This window comes from Tenrec ecaudatus, chromosome 13 (assembly GCF_050624435.1).
Source record: "Tenrec ecaudatus isolate mTenEca1 chromosome 13, mTenEca1.hap1, whole genome shotgun sequence".
NCBI classification, from domain to species: Eukaryota; Metazoa; Chordata; class Mammalia; order Afrosoricida; family Tenrecidae; genus Tenrec; species Tenrec ecaudatus.
Window position 1 is genome coordinate 5,216,447 of NC_134542.1, and position 19,985 is coordinate 5,236,431.

The window sequence follows — 19,985 nt, forward strand, 5'->3', positions numbered from 1 at the left end:
GATGGTCAGTATCATGTGGATTTCTCTAAGGAATGCTCCAAAAATGGCTAGAGAAGCTGAGAGACGGGTTCCACCCTCACGGGCGAGGGAACCTTCCCCTAGAGCCCGCGCATGGGGCTCAGACTTCAAGCCTCCTAAAGGTTGGATCATCTGCATATCGAGGTTGTTGATGAGTCTTTCTCCAATCCCGACACCATGTTCTTCTTCATATAACCCAGCTCCTCAGACTCTTTGTTCAGCACACAGATTGGATAAATATGATGAAGGGATGCAATCCTGACACGCACCTTTCCTGATTTAACCGCTCCATGTTCTCTTGTGCTGTGTGAACGACTGCCTCTCAGTCCGTGTGAAAGTTCTGCAGGCGGGCGCATGCCGGTGTGGTCTGGAGTCCCCATTCTTGTCAGTGCGGTCCTTAGGTGTGGCACACAGATGACGCTGTCTTGTTGTGGAGAATGAAGTGGACTCGAGGCCCTTAATGGTGAAGGACCAAAGCCAACACCTCAACCTACAGAAAACGAAAATCTCAAACCTGGAGTGAGAAGCAACAGCATGATGGCTGCGAGGGTGCCCCACTGGGCGGCACATCTCTTGGCTGGTTCTGCGGAGGAGACGAGGCCCTGATCAACCCGAGAGTGGCTGGAACCAGCTCACCTAACGCTGCTCAGAGAGCACAACGATGGGCATCTTTGTGGCATTTCCTGCTGGCCCAGATTTCAGAGGGTGGATGGCTGGGCTTGGCGGAGCAGAATGATCTCCACTGCCTGGTTACCTGAACGACTTCATTGCCACCATGAATGTTGGTGGTCCTGTCTTACATCTATGAGAACCCTTCCTTGCATGACTCTGATTTGGGGTGAGACACCAGGTACCAGGCTGGGCTCCTAGAACCTTCTGGGCAAAACAGAGATCTGGTCCACATTTACGACCACTACAAGCTGGTCTTTCAGAAGGTTCTGTCCACATCCTCGTTGTTGTTAGAAGCCACTTAGTTACCATCTATTCATGGTAGGCCCATGCACAGTAAATTAAAATGTACCTGCTCAGCATTATAACCCCACAGAATGGGGGCTGGGAATCGAACTTGGGTCTTGTGGCAGTGACACCATCTCCGTCAACTTTTGAAGGGGTGAACTCTAGCCTGTCAATCAGGTCATAGCTTGATGACCTCATGGAGCTATGTTAGAGCCCTGGAGCTGGAGGAGCCACATGGAGACCAGTGCCAGTGCTGAGATGCTTGCACCACCACTGGGTCCACAAGACTTTCCACCTGTTGGCCTGTGACCTTCCTGCATTCGGTGTCATTGCATGTGTTGCAGGAGTCTGAAGAGGAATTTATAGATTGGTATTGGATATGTGGGCTAATATCAGACTTATGGACTTGATCTGGACTGAGCTGGGATATTTTCTCAATATTCAACTGCTCTTTTATATGAAACTCTTTCTTGTACACATGTGAGTGTCTCTGAATTTGTTTCTCTAGTCAACTCTGACGAATGTGGGTCTCCTGCAGGGTAGGTGAGGGTTCTACCATTTAACTACCACTATCTTAGCCAGATTCCATCATCAACCAATGGAGTTTCTGCTTATGAAACGAGCAAGGGACACGGGTCTTTGGAACCGAATCCTGACGACTGTTTCTCAGAGAGCTTGGCTCCTTCAATCCACATCAGTCAGTCATCCTGGTGGGCTCCAGCACATCTTCCCTCGCACAGAGAGCCTTCATGAGAATAAGCAGCCAATTCAGGAACCAGATCCAGCTGAGGCTCGGTGAGAGCTCAAATCGCCTTCCCCTCCCAGCCTGGGGGAGAGCACCCCCATCCCTCCCTCAGGCCCTCTGAAGAAAGCCAGATGTGAGGGCGTTTCCTTTCCTTGGCTGGTCTCTCAAGTGAAAAGAACAGATTCTTGGTGAGTGAGTCATCCGCGCTGGCTCCAGGCCCTGCTGGAAGGGAGAGAGCTGGCCTTGTGTTTCTTGGAGACCAACCCGTCTTCTCCAGTGCCTTGACGACTTCCTTTCACATGAGGGTTGGGTTGGTGTTCTCACAGGCAGGCTTCGGGACAAGGGGGGTGGAGGAGAGGATGGAATATATACAACCAGTCCACCAGGTGCCCAGGGGTGACGGGTAGCTGTTCTGTGTCCACTGGGCTAGGCTACAGTGCCCAGCTGTTTGGTCAAACTCCGGACTCTGTTACAAAGTCTTTGGGTACCACTGTGTCCTCCCTCCCGCACGTGGGCGGGCCTCTACAAGCGGTGGAAGCCCTGGAGAGCAAGAAGGGAGCTTTCCAAGGGACTGCTTTACCTCCCAACTGCACACACACCGCCTCCTCCTCATCTCGTGACTCTTCCGGCCACATGACCTAGAGACTTTGGGACAGGAGACCACAGGAAACTCCAGCCTGTGACCGGAACTACAGATTTGAGGCTTGCCAGCCCCTCACATCATGTGAGCTAACCCCATAAATCTCTTTCTTGTTCTTGTTGTCTCTCTAGAGAACTTTAGGATGTCAGCGTCAGCAGCAGACTCAGAAGAGCAAAGCAGGTCTGAAATCCACGGCCATGTCCGATGATGGAGCCAGGACCTCAGAGGCCCCGCCCAAGCCGTGATGGCAAGCTTGCCCTCCTCCCTTCCTCACAGGCACCTGGCCAATCCGGGCACTCCAGGGGATGCATCTTTCAGAGGAGACACAGGAAACCCTGGCTAGTTTTCTGAATGCAAACATGTCCAATTGATCTCAAAAAGCTCATCTCCAGGATAAATCTCCTTCAGTCTTGGTTGCAGACAGATTACCACTCTGTGGCCAACAGACTTCTATGAACTCTGTCCGTTTGGATCATATTGTACCAAATATGAGGGGAAGTAAAATCGAACGCCTCCCAGGGTTTCAATTTACATATACATAGGTTTAACCCAAATGAATCATGTTTGCACTTGACTCTGTGGTCAGTGGAGGCTACAGATAAGTTGCGTCTCAGTCACAGACTTCCCTATTAGAACTTCCCCTGTGGGTTTCTGAGATTATATACATCTTTCCAGGAGTAGAAAGCTTTCTCTTTCTCCCATAGAGGAGCTGGTAGTTTCGAACTGCTGACATTGTGGTTGGCAGCCCAATGCATAACCCATTACACCAGCAGGACTCTTTAAAAGTCTTTATGGGTGCAGATAGTCTTATCTCTCTCCCAAAGAACAGCTGGCTGGTTTGAACGAGGGATCTTGTTGTTAGCAGCTCAATGCATTACTATTGGAAATGCCTACATGAACTCCTTGACTGAAAATCTCAAGACTGTAAGAAACTTGGCTTGCGAATGTCATGGTACAGGTCTCCTTCAAAAGAAAAAAAAATAAAACAAAATCTCACTGCCGTCAAGTCAATTATGACTCATAGCAACCCTGTAGGACAGAGTAGAACTACTTCTGTGGGTTTCAGAAATGGAAACAAAATAAAACAAAATCTCACTGCCGTCAAGTCAATTATGACTCATAGCAACCCTGTAGGACAGAGTAGAACTACTTCTGTGGGTTTCAGAAATGGAAGCAAAGAGGAGTGAAAACCCGCATCTTTCTCCCAAGGAACAGCTGGTGGGTTCAAACTGCTGACCTTGTGTTTAACAGTTCAACTTGTAACCCACTATGCCACCAGGACTCGTTCCCTGTGCCTCCTTCGGATGCCTTAAGGGAAAAAGAAAAGAAAAATATTTGATCTTACTGACCCTGAGGGGCTCTGCTGGGTTGGTTAAATTCAAGGCAGAGAGGCCACTTGAGAAGGTGATGGGAATTTTTGGGGGGGACACCAAAGAAGTAATCTTGATGACTGTGTCAAAAGATTGATGACTGTGTCATGGGACATATGAGGATGCAGTTCTAAGGAATTTGGAAATCGCATTGGTTAGCAAGAGGCCAGCAAAGTTATGCTGAGAAATTTTTTGTTCCCCCAACCAGGACAATACACGTTCTTCCATGGCAGAAAAGGTTGTTTCTGTTTCAGGGGAATTTTCTTGGAAAACCTTTCCCCACTGTGGTAGATACATAATCTGGTGTCAATTTGGGACTTGAAAAGGTTAAGAGTGAAGGGGTGGAGCCTAGGCTGTCAATCAGGTCATAGCCAATGAGGCCTCTGTGTGGGCGTGGCCTTCTCCGGAGGGTTCTGGAAACTCCTGGATTTTCCTCCTTGGAGGTGGGAGACAGTCTCTCTCTCTCGGCTCTCTTCCTTGGAAACTCTCCACTGCCAAGGAGGAATCCCTGCAAGACATCACTGAGGAGAAGTCACATGGACCTATCCTGATGCAGCCCTGGGTGCTGGAGCAGCCGTGTGGAGACCCCTGCCAATGCTGAGGTGCTTACACCACCACTGGATCCAAAGACTTTCTACCTACTGACACTGACTTGTGATCATCCTGCATCTGGCGTCATTGCATGTGTTTCGTGAGTCTGAAGAGGACTTTATAGATTGGTCTCAGACAGATGGGCTAATATAGGACTTATGGGCTTGGACTGGACTGGGTTGGGATACTTTCTTAATGTGTCCTTTATATAAAACTCTCTCTTATGCACACATGAGTGTCGATGCATTTGTTTCTCTAGTCTACCCACACGAACACACCCACTCAACCTACAACCCTGATCTTGCCCATTCAGACATTTTTTTCAACTCCCCCACCCCTACCCCCCTGCCCAAACACCGAAGACAACAATCGGTGTCCTTTGAGGATGTTCAAAGGGCTGTTGCTTCGGTGACGTGTGAATGGAAGCGTGAGGATTTCTTTGGGGGAGGGCTGGGATGGAAACACCACCGTCCTTCCGAAGTGCCTAGACATGTGGAGAAACAATAGCTTCCCGGTTTGAGATTTCAGTTTAGTAAAGATTTCTACACCTTTGTAGCAATACTCTTTGACTTACCCTCAGATGTAGTTAATTGATTAAGAGAGGAACACGGAGGGATTGAAGGAATCTTTATTTTGCCAAGGGGATTCTTTGTATCAGATTGCGCTGGGTTTCTGAGCACGTGTTTAATGTTCATTCATTGACTACTGTTAAAATCGGGAAAGGTGTGCATCTCCTGTGCTGTATTCGCTCACTATAGGCCCTTCATCTGTGTGCTGAGCAAATCGGCCGAGAAGTGGGCCTATATGAAGACGAACATAGCATCAGGAATGAGGAAGTCTTATTGGCAACCTGCGGTATGCAGATAACACAACCTTGTTTGCTGCAAGTGACCACTACTGCTGTTGTTGTTGCTAGGTGTGGGCGAGTCAATTCCTACTCCGAGTGACCCAACTTACAATAAACAAAACACGACCTGGCCCCAGGCCATCCTCACAATGTTCTCATGTTTGAGTCCATTGTTCCAGCCACTGTGTTAATCTTTCTCTTAAAGAACCTTCCACAGCGGCTGGCTCCACTTTACCAAGCATGATGTCCTTCTCCAGGGACTGGTCTTTCCTGACAACATGTCCAAAGTATGTGAGACAGTCTTGCCTCTAAAAAGCATGCTGGCTTACTTCTTCGATGACAGACTTGTTGGCTCTGTTGGCAGTGCCTGCTTCTTTCAGGTAACTATGTGAACCACATGAACTACTGGGATGACCCAAAGGCTGCTGGGTAAGAAACCCTGACAACCTTGGAAGTCAAGAAGGAAAATGAAGACCCTGGGCTCTCCTTTCAAGTCAACAATCTTGAGTGGCCTTGCCAGATGCAGGCCAGCAGAATAGGAGGTCATAGCCCTCACTTCTTGGTCCTTTGTGCCTTAACTCACTCACTGCCATCGAGTCGATTCTGACTCAGAGTCACTCTACAGGACAGAGTAGAACTGCCCCTATGGGTTTTGGAAGCTATAAATCTTTCCCAGAGTAGAAAGCCTCCCCCTTTCCCATGGAGCAACTGCTGACTTTGTGTACAACCCACTACACCACCAGGACTCTTGATAAACCTTTATGAGAGTCTCATCTCTCTCCCATGGGACAGCTGGTGGGTTTGAACCAGAGACCTTGTCGTTAGAAGCTTAATGAGTTGCTATTGGAGATGCCTAATTGAGTTCCTTTACTGCAACTCTCAAGTCCCTGCATAAGACAACTGGCTTGCGAATGTCTTGGAGTAGGTCATGGCACAGGTTTCTTGAACCTATTTGAACAATGGTACCTTATGCAACCTACAGATCCGCATCTATTCTTCATGGTGCTGTGGATTAAGCACCATGCTACTAATCACAAGGTCATTGGTTCAAATCCACCAACCATTCCATGGGAGAAAGCCGAGGCGGTTGCTCCTGTAAAGATTTACAGTCTTGGGAGTCCCGTGGAACTGTTCCACTCTGTAGACTAATAGGGTCACTATGAGTCGGAATTGCCTCGCCGACAGTGGGCTGGGCTTGGGGTACTGCTCTGGAGGAACTGAGTCAGGGAAAAGCTCACTTGTGGACATTTTTCACAAACACAGCTAGTGGTCCGCAGAAGAAAGGGCTCCTGGACCAGCACACTTGTTTATTGCTATGCAGATTAAGGAGCTGGTAACGCTTGCCCAAGTATCTGCCATCTGAGGTCTGACCTCTCCTTGGCGGGAACTCTGCGACTCCCCCAGGGAGGGATTGGTTGACCTGCTGGCCCACTTCTCACCTGGATTCTGATTCCACCTGAGGAGCTGTCAGGCCTCCATGGGGCCCTGGCACCTTATCACAGTCACCTGGCACATTATCACAGTCACCACCATGATTTAGAATTGAGTCCTAGAGTCACCTGGGCAACCAGCTGTGTGGTCTCCACTCTGATCTCTGACCTGTCGTGTGCAGACAGCATGAGCGTCTGACTTGGGGGAGGTGTGATGAGGGGTCAGTCACCTTCTTCTCAGCCAGTGGTCATGATCCGGGTGCCGTCGTGGAGCCGGGGGTGGGCTTGAACCACTGACCTATCCGTTAGCAGCTGAATGCTTCACCGCATTGCCAAGGTCTCACCATTGGTTAGAAGCCTGGTTCTGGGATGGGTAATGGTGCTGTCTGATCAACATGATGGCCATGATTAGTGTCACTGAACTGCACATGTGTGAAGGTGGTTGGCATGTCAGTCTTTTTGCTCATCTGTTTACTACACACACACACACACACACACACACACACACACCATAGAAACCACTCCCCCAGATAAAGCTGGGGGCAGAGCTGGCGTTCGGTTTGGAGAAGTGGGTGAGGATAACCCGAAGGCTGACAGTTCGAATCCACCAGCTGCTCCATGGGAGAAAGAGGAGCATGTCTACTCCTGTGAAGGTGTAGTCTCCGAAACCCACAGGGACAGTGCCACTCTGTCCAGCAGGGTCCACAGGAATCAGAACCCACTAGGGGTGGCGAGCTTGAAATTTGGGTGGTTTTTTGGGGGGGTGATGGTCTGGTGTGACTATCTGATAGGTACTTTGGGAACCTTTCAGAAAACGATCCATCACCAGCTACCTTGACCTACTCCACTGACAAAGAGACAGATGCGGGTGTCTATCGTAACCACTCCCCGTTACCCACCGTCCCACAACCCTGGCTTTAATGTTCTGGGGTCTTCTTGGCTCACTGTCGACTGTCGTGGGTGATAAGGTATTGGCGGGCCAGCCACGTTAGATTTGCCTGAGTACAGGCATCCAGGTTCCTGCTGCTGAGCGCCGACTCTGCTTTGGAAAGGTTGTGACGGAGTCTCGCCTTGGTCATCTCCCGGGAACGGTTTCTAATGGCTGGTGGAGGAGCCTGGTGCCACGGCAGCCTGCCGAGCATCCTCCAGGGCCAGCAGGCCGCCACTTGCATTTGGAATCCCAACCGTTTCTCATTCATCAACAAGGATGAGGTCAGAGACGGACTCACTGGTGGGGTTGTCTCCCTACACCCTGGGAAGGCTGCCATTTGTTGTACGAGAAACACAGCATCAGAAGCCGGCTTCCCCTACAGGCGAGCACAGGAAATCCTGTTACCCCTCGATCGAAGTCCATGTTGTCTGTGCTTGTCGCCTCCTTGGGAGAACACGGAGGCTCCTGCTGCTGTAAAGGCTGACAGCCTCGGAAACCCACAGGGAGTAGTTCCACCCAGCCTTACAGGGTCGCTGTGAGTCGGCACCGACTCGATGGCAGTGAGACCGTCCATATTCAGAGAATTTGTGAGCTTATGTGTGAGTTTAAAGGTTGAAATGTCACCGCCTGGCTTAGAATTGACTTCAAGATGCACGTCCTCATCCCATAGGTGAGGAATTATATGCATCCCTGTGTTTGTTTTCTTTGCACATGTGTTCTGGGTGGACGTCTCCAGGGTACATAGATTTTTGTTTCAACAGGTCAAACGCACTTCACTTGTGGCATCAATCATGGTCCCTACGAAGTCATAGCACTCTTCCGACTCCGCCCCGGTGCTGCTCCTTCTGCTCCCTTCCTGGCCTCTCAGCTCTCTCCCCGGCTAACGCTGCCCTTTCCGTCTGCATGCGCAAAGAAGTCCGTGGGAGGTGCCAACTGGCTGTGCACTAGAAGGCTGAGGTTCAAGTCCAACCTGGACTGCCTCGGAAGAAAGGCCTGGAGATCCACGTTAGAAAGTTCTGTCATTGAAAAACCCCACGGAGCACAGTTTCATTCAGAGTCCCTATGAGTCAGAATCATTTCAAGGGCCACAGGAAGGAGGCTGGTCACCAGCTCCCTCTGGTCACCAGCTCCCTCCTTCTTGTCTCGGGGCCCCTGGCTGCCTTGGAAATCGACGGCCCTGGGATAAATTCAGGGATGCACTCTCCCCTGCATCATGCAAAATAGCCAAATAGTAGGCTCTCCAGACGCCTCACAATATCGGAATGCCCGTTTAAATGTCAGCGTTGAAGAGCCAATGGCCTGTTACATTGTCCTGAAAGCCAAGCCTTGCGAAGAATGTGCAGTAAGTAACCTGGGGAACAAGGACGGAGTAACTGTAACCAAAGTGGGGTGGAAACTCTCACATGCAGTGTCTTAGTCCAAGAAACAAATCCAGAGACACTCATATTTGTGTAAGAGAGAGCTTTATATCAAAAAGCAACGGTACATTCAGAAAACATCCCAGCCAGTCCAGATCAAGTCCATAAGTCCGATACGACCCCATATGTTAACACTAGTCTGTAAGTTCCTCTTTAGACTCACGCAGTCATGCAATGATGCTGAATGTAGGAAGATCACAGGCCAGTGGGTGGAAAGTCTTGTGGATCCAGTGGTGCTGGAAGCATCTCAGCACGGATGTGGGTCTCCACATGGCTCTTTCCATTCCAGGGTTCTAGTGTAGCTCCATGTGTCTTGTCAGCAGGAAGACGAAGCAGAGTCTGTCTGTCTGTATCTGCCCTCCAGTGACCTATTTGTCTCCTTGGTGCCTCCAAATGAAGTCATCAAACTGCAACCTGATTGACAGGCTAGACTCCACCCCTTTACTCTGAATAGTCTCAAATTGACACCAGGTTATATAACTGCCACACACAGCATGATGACGACTCTCCAAGAGCGTCTGGTCCTTTCTGACTGGACACAGAACATGTGCCAAGCCAGGGCTGGGCACTGGGAACCAACAGCATGGGGGTCAGCTGGGCAGTACCCACTCAGCAACCTGGGACAGCAGGACCATCCTTGTAGCTTTCTAAGGTCATGATCTTTCCAAGTGCAGAAAGCCGTGTCTTTCTCCCTGGGTTTGAACCACGCGATGTGTGACCCATCCCGCCATGTGTGACCCATCCCACCATGTGTGACCCGTCCCGCCATGTGTGACCCATCCTGCCACAGGGGCTCCTGCTGACTCCATGGCAACGGGATAACTGTGAATGCTGTGGCCACAGCTCTTCCTCGTCTTCACACTTCTGCCGTGGTATTAATGTGGCGTGGATGATTATAGTAATATAATTATGAAATGATGTTCAGTGCGTGAGCCTGGGTCCTCCAAGGAGCAAATGGCAGGGAAGCTGAAGGCTTCCATTCAGGGTGCATTTGTGAGAGAAAATGGAGAACATGCCGGGGAGGAGTTCAGAAGGGCAGCAGATCAGTCTTAACCCCCAGGAAAGAAAAGATTAGGTCACAGTAACCCCGGGGAGGGGGAATTAAGGTTCTGAACCATCATCGTTACAAAGAAATGTAAGGAAGGAGTGGATCCAAGAGACGGTTCAAAAGAACAAAAGGAAAGAAAAGAAAAGAGTTGAGTCTTGGTTACTGAGTGGAGAACAAGAGGAAGGGACATGGAGATAATGATGGAAACAGAGCATCCTAGGTGGCTTCACATTGTGAAGTCTAAAAGCAAGTTTAATAGGACCTCTCAGTCCTTAGCCAAAGTCATTGGCAAAAGAGTCCAGTGTCTCCCAGCGGTGCACCTGCCTCAGTTTCTCTGCTATACGCAGGGAGCAGCCCCCGGGAAGCATGGCACAGCCTTGGTGATGGACTCAGGGGGAGCCCTTGGAAGGCTGTGAGGTGCACACGCACAATCACCACCCACGATGCTGACACGCCCGCCTTGTTCCACAGGAAGAGGCAGGCCGTCCAGATTCCTGGCTTCCCCACACTTACCAGTTGGGGACCTTGGGTAGATAAATGTCTGTGGGCTTGAGTGTCTTCAGCCATAAAATGAGGGTAAGAATAGTTCCAGTCTCAGAGGGTTGGAAGGATTTACGGAGTTGACACGAAGTCATTCTGTGAATGTTATAAACATCCCCAAGGCTCTTGTGGGCAGCTGAGTACCATCTCTCAGGTGCTTTTAGTGTGCTGGGCAGGATTCTTAGGGCTGTACTAGCACCGAGCGTGGGTGGTTTTGTGTGTGTGTGTGTGTGTGTGTGTGTGTGTGTGTGTGTGTGTACTGAGCAGGGTGGAGAAGCAGTATCTCCCATTAGTTTGAGTTGTGGCTCAATCAAGGACCCCTGGTGGCATGGTGGCTAAGTGTTTAGCTGATAACCAAAAAGCTAGTAGTTTGAACTCACTCGCTGATTGTGGGAAGAAAGATGCAGCGAGCCCGAAAGAGGCCAGTCTCGGAAACCCTGTGGGTGCGTTCTACTCCACAGTTGCTATAAGCTGGAATTAACTCTATGGTGATTGGTATCTTTCAGGAGGAGGGTAGCTTGTGCGTACCCGGTATCCATCTTACGTAGTGAGGGAAGCCATCTTGTACAGTAAGGCTGCCCTCTGGCCATTAGAGCAACCAACTGGTACCATGTGGGCAACTACCCAATATTCTGAGCACAGCCATCTCCCACCATGGGGGCAACCACCCTGTGAGAGCAGCCGTCTTTCTTACACCAGGAGGCGACTGGCCTGAAGATGAAGTCTGCATCTGGGTCGGTCTCAGTGGACTAGAGAAAGAAATTCATAGGCACTTATATGTGTATAAGAAAGAGCTTTAACCTGGATTCTAAATGTTTCTGTAAGCCTGAATTTTTGGCTATATTAATTGGATCATGAAAGTTTGTCCTGACAGCTTTTAATGTATAGAAAATAACCATGTAGCCACTGTGTCTCTTTTGAATTTTATGTATAAAACAAAAGGGGGAATTGTGGGAAACAGAAGGATTTCTCCCAGTCTGTCTCCCCCAAATACATGCCAAACTGAGCTGCTTGGGAATGACTGTGCACTTGGAGGTCATCAGGAGTAGGTCAGGGTCATTCTCCATAAGAGCTATCAGCCATCTAGAGCAAGCATTCACCACTGTTTATCCCACAACAAATAGGGCCCACTCCCTTCTGATAAGGATAGTAGTTGTCTGTTTCCTTGTAGGTGACCCCAGAGAGGTCAAACCCTCCCTAGGATGACCAAGGTTAGGCTGCCATCCTAAATCTAGGATCAGCCCATCTCATCACATGTATACCCCCAATCCCTCCTCTTCCTACTGCGTGTATTTCCCTAGACCACCCCTCTCATTACTGCATTACCTATAGCACAGCCCCTTCCTGTGACATATGTCCTCACCTGTAATTAGGGGGCTTGCATGTCCCCAGAGAAGATAAAAGCCTGGGCTAGCGTTAAAGATCTCTCTCTCCCTCCACATGGACCACCAAGCGGGTCTGAGGTGAGCATTCTACCATGAAAAAAAATTATAAAAAGAAAGAGCTTTATATACAAGAGTAGTTGAATATTGAGAAAACAACCCAGCCTAGTCCAGATCAAGTCTGTAAGCCTATTAGCCCATATGTCTAATACCAATCTATAAATTCCTTTTCAGACTCATAAAACACAGGCAATAACGTTGAATGCAGGAAGTTCACAGGCCAGTAGGTGGAAAGTCTTGTGGATCCAGTGGCGGTAGAGGCATCTCAGCACTGGCAGGGGTCTCCACATGACTCCTTCAACTCCAGGGCTCTAGTGTAGCTCCATGTGTCTTGGCAGCAAGCATGCCTCGCAGAGCATGGGTCCCGCCTCCAGCGAGCTATTTCTTTCCTTAGCGCCTCCAAATAAGGACCTAAAACTGCGATCTGATTGACAGGGTAGACTCAACCCCTTCACTCATAAATCTCAAACTGACAACAGATTATGTAACTACGACAGCATCTGAGGCAGAATGGTGAGGGTGGTAGATACCTAAGACACAGAGACAGTGTCTGAACGGCCTTGTCCTGGCGTGATCCTTAAACCGCACTGATTGTCAAGCCAAGTTGAATGGGGCTCTGTCCCTTGAATCTTCATACGGCCTGACCAGAGCAGTACAGGAAAGGAAGTGAAATAGACCTGACCTCCTTGGTGATGTTAGCGGGATGCTCATGGCCGTGTTCCAGGCTGTCCACACACCGGCCCTGGTTTTCTCCAGAGCCCTCTCCTGACTTCCTAGAGCTTCGCTGGTTCAACTCCGTGGTGGCTGCCACCCCAGAGATTCTTCATTCTGACTTGCCTTTTGGCAGCACTGCAGGGCTTTCTGCTCTCCTGGCCACAAAGGTAAAGCCACCTCCCAGTTTTCCTCCTAGCCGACTGACCCTGGCTCAGTGGGGCCTGCCGGGAATGTCTGGGCTGTTATCCACGGGAGCATCACCCCGTTGACAGGGAAGCAAACTCCTCTCCTGGTTCTTGTTGTCATTAGCTGACATTCAACTCATGGCTTCCCCGCGGTCACACTGAAGACAATGCTGCTCTGTCCCGCGCCAACATCTCTCTCTCTCATTTGCTCTCCGTGAAGCCACAACATCTTACGACTTACCCTGTCCCTTGAATCCGTTCCTTTCTTGCATTTCATTATGACAAAGCGCCCTTTGTTCTGCCAGGCACCTTGTGATGCTGGGGTGTGCTCAGGAGCAGGGAGCAGAATGTGGGTGTCGGAGATGAATCAGTCTTGCAGAAATACGAACAACTTGTCCAGACTGAGGGCAGGGACCCAGCGGATGGAAGGATTGAGCAAAGGAGGGAGGAAAAAGATGAAACGCAAACACAGAAGGAAATGGACTGGAGTCTCTTGGTTGGCATGGTGACTGCCCAAAAGATATTTTCAAAGTGAGGATGCCCAGTTAGCTACTCAGAACTGGCTGTGAGGCTATGGCGTAGACTCCTTTCCACACAGTCTCCTCCCCACCCTTTCCCAGCACGCTACAATGGCCACGGCACTCAGGAAGATTCAGGGAGGGGTGTGTGTGTGTGTGTGTGTGTGTGTGTGTGTGTGTGTGAATGAGGAAGAGAGCTGCATGCCTTTCATAATCTTTATGATGTCAGTAAGGACATCAGGCACAGAAGCAGGGACCCCAGGGTTGAAGCAGCTATGGGATATTTCCTTAAAATTCACTCCATCTTGGCAGGGATTTGGATTTCCCCAGGCTTTGGTGGGATCGAAGGTTCCAGACGATGGGAATGAGATCTCCATGAGCAGCGGTGCCCCGGGGGACATCTGGGTTGGCCATCGTTGCAAATACACATCGCTTCCTGTTAAAAATGCTTCCAAAGGAATATTTCTCAGGACTAAGCTTACTGACCCAAAGGGAATGAAGACCTTCGTGACTTGGGCAACGGAAATGGTTTCCCTAAAGAACCGCATGTTCAAGGTCTGCAACAGGATGTTTTTTTTTAATGATGGAATTATGGAATTAAGAGATAAGGGAACGTTCCCACTACCTTTCTGAGCACTCATCTATGTGTACCATTTTCACCCCACCAACCCTCCGGACATTTGCCGGTCCAGTAGTTAAAAATTGCTCCCCATTCTTGTTTTAACTGATGCGGCCTCGACAGACAGTAAAGCACCTTTCACTTCTAAGGTTGTCAATCGCGTCTCTAAGGGACTGCCATTGCTCATACAAGGCCCCAATGGGGCAGGTGGCAGCATTTCTGCAGTAAATCTGGACTCTAACCTCCTGCCCATCTGTCAGCTCTTACAGCTATACTTAAACTCAATTCATTCCAGAGTGTCTGGAGAGAAATGTCTGGGAAAAGAAAAATCCTTTGAATAAGATTTCATTTTGACAGGCAAATGGCTTCCACTGTAAGAAATGATGGAAAAACCCCAGTGGTGCAGTGTCTAAAACATTTGGCTTCTACCCCCAAAGGTTGGTAGTTCAAACCCACCAACTACTTTGTGGGAGAAAGATGAGGTAATCGATGGCCATAAAGATGTACAGTGTTGAAAACCCCATGCGGCGGTTCTACAGGGTGACTATATATCAGAACAAATTAGAAGAGTGTTTGGTTTGGTGGGCAGGAAATTATATACATTTTGTTGTTGCTATTGTGAAGTGCTGTGGATTTGGTTCCAACCCACAGTGACCCTCTTTTCAGTAGAACGGGACACTTCCCCATCTTGTACCACCTTCACAATTATGTCTGAGCCCATTGTTGCAGCCACGATGTCACCCCAAGTTGTGGAGGGCCTTCCTCGTTTTTACCCACTTTCTGCTTTAGCCGGCGTGATGTCCTTCACCCAGTGACTGGTCCTTCCAATAACGTGTCCAAACTTTGTGAGATGAAGCCTTGTCAGCCTTGTATCCGAGACAGGTGTGTTGGATCTTGGGCAGTCCGTGGCCCTTTTAGTATTCTCGCCAGATCCCTAACTCAAATGCACCGCTCTTCCCTGGTCTTTCCTGGTTGTCCAGTGCTCACATGCCTGCGAGGCAAGCGGAAGTAGCACGGTCTGGGTCAGGAGCACCTTAGGCCTCAGCGTGACATCTGTGCTCTTTAACGCCTTACAGAGATCTTGTACCGAAATTGCGCCCAGTGTAACAATACAGCGTTTGATTTTTTGAATGCTGTTTTCGGGAACATTGATTGTGGATCCAAGCGAAGTGAAATCCTTGAGGATTATGATCTTTTCTCCGTTAATCGTGAAGTCTATTGGTCCAGTTGTGAGGAGTTTTCTTTACGCTTGAGTCGTAACCCCACACCGAAGGCTGTCGTCCTTGATTTTCTTCAGAAGTTCTGCAAGTCCTTTTGACTGTCAGCCAGCGAGGTTGTGCCATCTGCTTGTTGCGGGTTGTGAGCGAACTTCCTCCCCTCCTGTTGCTGCGTTCTGCCTCTACCGTCCAGGTTCTTGGATGGTCTGCTTGGCATACAGACTGACTACATACGATACAAGGACACGTCCGTGCCACATAGTCAACCTCACTGCCACTAGCCAAGAACAGTCATAAATCTTTCTGTCCTTTACTTTATATTCTGGCTGTGCTTAATAAGTGCAGAAGTTGAACTGAATTGTGTATTATGGTTTATTTTTTTAAGGAAATCATTCTTGGAATGAAAAAAATCCCTAGAGATGATTTTTGCTATTAGTAGAAAAGTACCTGGCACATAGTAGGTGCTTACAAAAATCAATGGGGCATAAGTTAATAAGTTACTAAGTTAATGTAACAAAAACCAAATATCAAAACACTGCTGACATTGGAGATTTATTTGAACTAATAAGTAGATTTAGGTACAATGCCTTTCTGTTGTAGAGATTTCTGATGTACAAATGCCTTTTCCTTGGTTGGAATGACCAACTCTTTCTGCAACCCAGTTCGACCATCTTGATTTGCATTTTCCCAGTAATAAGCATTTTTGAGGAAGTCAATTGATAACACAAGTGCTTCTATCTGGGCACTGAGATCTCCTAATCAATAAAACCATATGCATAAATGTCATGAAAGATATCTAATTTATTCCATAGCTGAAAAGGCGTGATAGGTTTTCTGCCAACCGCCTGGGCCAAGACTCGAAGTTGTTTGGCAGTAAGACCTTGTAATCCTCCATGCTGTGATAGAACACAGTGTAATCAATCTGTTTGCTGGGTCTAGATCTTGTGCTGGCTCACGGACCTCCAGCTCTTTGGACTTAAACCAGCAGCTTGACATCTTTATTGCCCGTCGACTGTAACCTGCTGACCTTCCGCTCCTCTCTACAGTCATAAGCCTGTGGTCTTCCTTCTGATCCTGAGTTCATCAGTCCCCACAGCTGCTTGGGCAGAACCCTCCAGCCTAACATCTGATTCACTGAGTTGGAACTTGCCTGGACTTGGACTTGCCCACTTCTACAACTGAGCCATTTTAAAAAATAAAAACTTCTCTCTGGAAGTGTCACGGGTTTGGCTTCTCTGGGGAACCCAGCCTAAGGCAGAACTGGTCCCATGATCTAACACTGACTCGTCAGACATATGTGCCTGCCGTGTGCTCCACTTTCGCGTAGTTTCTGTGTAGGCCCCTGGGTGGCTATCTGCTTCCGTAAAGATGATAGGATCGACGGGCAGCCCCAATGGGGCATTTCTACTCAGTCCTCTGTGATGCGTTAGGAATTAGAATTGATTCCACAGCACAGAACATCAAAAAAAATTGTGCATGCTCAATAATTTCTGTGCAGAAACGAATGTCAACATGCATGCATTTCGATCTTCCAACGAAACAATTCCCTTTTTTCCTTGCAAGCATGTTTTCCCCATCTGGGTTTAATACGGATTTGCTTTCACAGGCATCTGCGGGATGTCTTCTGAAGACGGCTGGCAAGCATTAAGTTGTGGTCCGGGCGTTTGGTTGGTGTCTTGTATATCCAGAGTTGCTATAGCAGAGCTCTCCTAAGTCAGTGACTTTGACAAACAGGAATTTGTTTTTCTCACAGTCCGGGAGGCTGGAAGTTGGCATTCAGGGTGGCGGCTCTAGGACAGTGGTCTCAACCTTTCTCATGCCGTGACCCTTTAATATACAGTTCCTCGTGTTGTGGTGACCCCCTCCCCCAACCATAAAATTATTTTCGTTGCTACTTCATCACTTTCATTTTGCTACTGTGATGAATCGGGCAACCCCTGTGAAAGGGTCGTTTGACCTCAAAGGGGCCACGACCCACAGGTTGAGAATTATTGCTGGGGGGAAGGATTTCTCTCTGTGTTGGCGCTGAAGGGACATTTTCTTCTGCTCTTGCTTAGTCTTTGTGTGCTCTGGCACCTGTCATCCCTGCTCTCTCTCAGCTAGTGAGTATCTAGTTGCTTTTACATTTCCTTTTTATCCTATATTAATCCTTCCCAAACTATTCCCAAGCCACAGGCTTGGAGGTTCGATTTACAGCATGCGTTCTTTGGACGGTACAATTCAACTCATGACCATTGGGAATAGGCATGTGGTTGACGAATGGATACGAACTCTGAGTTTCTTTCTTTCTTTCTTTTTATGGTGCCCCCGACGTGATATGAACTGGCCTCTGAGTTTCATGAGATCCAGTCGTGGACAGTGAGCTCTATGGTCTGGCCACAGAGGGGTCACATGTCCTTGCTGACTGCTTTGTTTACTCTTGGGGCTTAATTGTGAGGGGAAATGAGTTCTTTGCCAAACTCTAGATTGAGTGAAACATGGTTCGTTCTAATTTTAGAACTGAGCTTGGACCTTTCTGTCATTGTCACTCCATAGAGGGCCCCCAGGGAGAAGGAGGAGGATCCTTCCACAGCCTCTGACAACGTGCCAGAACACTCAGGCATGAAGGGGTTAGCACATCTGCACCAAGTCAGGCTCAGGAAGTCTCCTGAATTGTCCAAAAGGGATCGTACAATAAGATGAGATCACCCTTGGACAAAAATGGGAAAAAAAAAAAAAACAAAAAGAAAATGAGAGAAAGGACAAAATAATCACAATCTCCAACATTTAAAACCAGACCAGCTAGAATGTCTAAGTTGATCATTATCAAGAACGAAAAGCAGTCCCTGTAATGCCACATTTATTTAAATGCCATTTAGACTCTGGTAAAAATATCTCACAGCATCGGGCCGGTGAATTGATATTGGGACAAAGGGACGAAGAGCAAAAGGAATCTGTGGTAGTCTGGGTAGACTAGAGAACCACATTCATTGACGCTCATGTGTATAAGAGAGAGTTTTATATAAAGGGTAATTGTACAGTAAGAAAGCATCCCAACCCAGTCCAGTCCAAGCCCATAAGTCCTATATTAGCCCATATGTCCGATACCAATCTATAAAGTCCTCTTCAAACTCACAAAACACAGGCAATGACGCTGAATACAGGATGATCACAGGCCAGTGGGTAGAAAGTCTTTGGATCCGGTGGCAGTGTAAGCATCTCAGCACTGGCAGGGGTCTCCACACGGCTGCTCCAGCACCCAAGGCTGCATCAGGGTAGGTCCATGTGGCTTCTCCTTAGGGATGTCTCACAGGAAGTAAGCAGAGAGAGAGAAGCGTGTCCCGCCTCCAAGGAGGAAATACCGGAGTTCCCGGAATCCTCAGGAGAAGGTCATGCCCACACAGAGGCCTCATTGGCTCTGACCTGATTGACAGACTAGACTCCACCCCTTCACTCTGAATTCTCAAATTGCCACCAGCTTATGTAACCACCATAGAATCACAAAGACGCTTGCCTCATTCAGCCAGTCAACAGATATTTAATGAGCATCTTCCTCTGACCAGGGCACCGAGCCCTGTGGTAGCAGTCTTTCAGAGCCAGCATTCCAGCATCCTCAGCACTACCAATGGCATCAGCATCACGGATACCCAGACCATCACCATCACCAAGAACACTGTGCCCACCACAGCGCCAGTCCTATCGTCGTTACCAACCTCACCAGCTCCCGCACCACCACATTCATCACCCTTCTCCGAAACTCCAGTTCTCTGCAGACATGACATAATTTTGTTTTTACTTTAACCCTCAGAAGTAAACATCGACGTTTCCATTCATTAAAAAAAAATGGAAATAGAGACCCAGAGCAGTGACATGACTAACCTGAGTCACCTATCAATAAATGGTGAAACTCTATCAGTTCTTTCCTTGTGTGCCTCAGGGGTTAGAGTGCCTTTACATTCGTTACTGCTTCTAAGTGTATAATGCTCCTTCTAGAATCACAATAAAGCGTTATGATGGTGACATTTAAGCCATGTTTTGTGACGACCTCATTCCTTGAGCAAGCTTACAGTCAGTGAACTATCTGACAGCCCCTTTCCAAAGGAAACCATTCAAATACATTGGAGACACCCACGTTCTTCAAGGCTGTTGGCCAATAGTGGGACAGCTGACCCATAATGGATCATCCAGTAGTAGCCCTTCGTGGACACTGCATGTCTAAAAAGCGAAACTAGACGGTGACTGGCTCTGTTTGGGAATAGGACTCGTGTGTGTGTGTGTGTGTGTGTGTGTGTGTGTGGTGAATGAGGCTCCAAAGGAGAAGGATGGTGGCGGGTGAAGAACAGCATTACAAGTGTCCTGGGGACTCTGCATCTGCAGAGACCCAGCTGAGCTAAACCTGAGAGCATTCCCACTAATAACCAGGGGCTTTTTGAAGCACTGGACTTCAAAGTAGCTTGTCCATTCAGATCAGCTGGATTGTTTTATTAATCCTGATGCCTTAGTACTCCTCTCGGAAAATCCGAATCAACTGGGGGTGGGTGCAGTCTGCACTTTGGGATTCGGAAAAGCTCTCCAGGTGAGTCAAGTGTGAACTGAAGAGAGATTCTTAAAAACTTGTTTTCTGGGGTTGACCTTAGATTGACAGCATCTTCTGGGGTTGACCTTAGATCTTCAGCGTCTTGGTGGCCAAGGCCCAAGGGCTTTGTGGTTGTGTTGTTGCCATTGAGTCAGTTCAGTCTCAGAGTAACCTTCCACCCAACCAAAGGAAACACTGCC